Consider the following 2201-nt stretch of genomic DNA (forward strand, 5'->3'; position numbering starts at 1 on the left):
CAGCAACACATTGCAGCCTCGTGTTCATCTTGTGGTCAGTGATGACCCCCAAGTCTCTTTCTTCCATAGTGCTAGTCAGTGTAGCACTGCTGAGCCTATAAGGATGCTGCAGGTTTTTCTTCTCAAGGTGGAGAACCTTGCATTTTTTGGTGTTAAACACCATCAGGTTCTTGCCTGCCCATTTCCTGAGCCTGTCCAGGTCAGCATGGATCGCCCGCCTGTCCTCAGGTGTGGATGTTTTACCCCAAAGGTTGGTGTCATCGGCAAACTTCACCAGTTCACTTCCAACATCAATGTCTACATCATTAATGAAGATGTTGAATAATATAGGCCCAAGCACAGAGCCTTGAGGGACCCCACTGGTCACAGAGCACCACAACAATTGACTTCCATCAACCACCACCCTCTGGGTCCGAACCCGGAGCTACTTCCCCAGCCAGCGGATCATGGTGAAGCTGAGGCCGCAGTTGGCCAGTTTTGCTAAGAGGTGATTGTGGGATACCAGATCGAAGGCTTTTTTAAACTCAACATATAGGACATCAATCTCTTCTCCCTTGTCCAGGTGATAGGTCACCTGGTCATAAAAGGAACTAATGTTGGTCAAGCAAGACCCACCCATGACAAACCTATGCTCGCTATCCTTCAGGATGTTGCCATCAGCCAGTCTGTTGAGAATAGTTTCTTTGATAATCTTTTCCAGGATCTTCCCTGGGATAGAGGTCAGGCTGATGGGCCTGTAGTTTGCCAGATCCACTTTCCTCCCTTTCTTGAAGGTAAGTACCACATTGGCTTTCTTCCAGTCTTCAAGCACTTCACCCGCTGTCTGCTCTGAGGTGTACATGCAGTCGCCACCAGCATGGAGCTGATGCCAGGGCTGTGGAGCCCAGCGCAGCTGCATGTAGCTTGCCCGCTGCAGCTGCCCAGAGCCCAGGCTGGCTATAAACAGCTGTGCCAGGCTCCAGAGCCGTCATCAGCTCAGTGCCAGCAGCAGAGGAGAGGCCAGGGTTGCATTGCCTCAGGCCCCTCCCCTACCATCCACTCCAAGGCATGCGTGCACCCATCAGCATGCAGCTGATGCCAGAGCCTGGAGCAGCTGTTTGCAGCTTCCCAGCTGCAGCCAGCCCCAGGGCTTTGGGTAGCTCCTGCCAACCACAGAGCCCAGGCTGCTTGCAGCTGAGCCTGCCTGACTTCAACCCGCTCTGAGTCCTGCCCTTGCCCAGCCCCCACACTAGGATGAGGCTGGAGCTGCCCCTTGCCAGAAGTGCCACACCTTTGTGGGCTTAGCTGTGCATGGTAGGTGGCTGGGCTGATGGGCAGGCACCAGGCCAGTGCCTCAGCCGGCACTGCAGCCGGTGTACTCTTATTGCCATGGAGGCTAATGGTACAATGGGATGCATTAGTAGGAATGTTGCCAGCAGATCAAGGAAAGTGATTCTTCCCCTCCATTCTGCACTGGGGAGGCCACATCTGGGCAACTGTGTCCAGTTTTCTACCCCCAACTACAGAAAGGATGCGGACAAATTGGAGAGATCAGCAGAGGGCAACAAACATGGTTCAAAGGCAGGGCACATGACTTCTAAAGAGGACTGAGGCTGGGGGGACTAGGTTCATTCAGTCTGGAAAACAGAAGAATGAGGGGGGATTTAATAGCACCCTTCAGTTACCTGAAGAAGCAATGGTTTCAAGTTGTAACAAGGAAAGTTTAGGTTACATGTCAGGAAAAGCTCTCTCACTAGGAGGACAATAAAGTACTGGAACAGGCTTCCCAGACAGGTTGTGGAATCTCCTTCCTTGGAGGCTTTTAAGACCCAGGTACACAAAGCTTAGGTTGGCATGAGCAGACATGGTTCTTTGGGAAGATGTGGCATCTTTTATTAGACCAACTAAATAGTTGGGAAAATTGTCCTTTGCAAGCGTTTGGACAAAAACACCTTTCTTCAGGCAATAGGGAGAGTGCAAGGTATTTCTGCACTCTCCTGGGTAGAACAGAAATCAATACGTAAAATACAGGTATATGAAACTGCAAATGCATGGCAGTGAGGGTCAGAGGGAATGGGAGACATTAAGTGAGAGACAAGTGGGTAAGGGACAAAGGAGGACTACAGAACTGGATGGTATGATATAGTTGGGGTTGGTTCTGCTTTGAGCAGGGGGTTGGATTAGATGTCCTCCTGAAGTCATTTTCAACCCTAATTTTCTGA

The 2201-nt window shown here is 50.8% G+C and overlaps 1 protein-coding gene across 2 annotated transcripts in view; it reads right to left on the minus strand.

The window, feature by feature from the left end:
- TEX10 (testis expressed 10) overlaps window positions 1-2201 on the minus strand; it is a 112398-nt gene that overhangs the window by 89080 nt on the left and 21117 nt on the right. The window lies entirely within an intron of this gene.

This window comes from Crocodylus porosus, unplaced genomic scaffold, assembly GCF_001723895.1.
Source record: "Crocodylus porosus isolate Cpor-Errol unplaced genomic scaffold, CroPor_comp1, whole genome shotgun sequence".
In the NCBI taxonomy this organism is placed as follows: Eukaryota; Metazoa; Chordata; order Crocodylia; family Crocodylidae; genus Crocodylus; species Crocodylus porosus.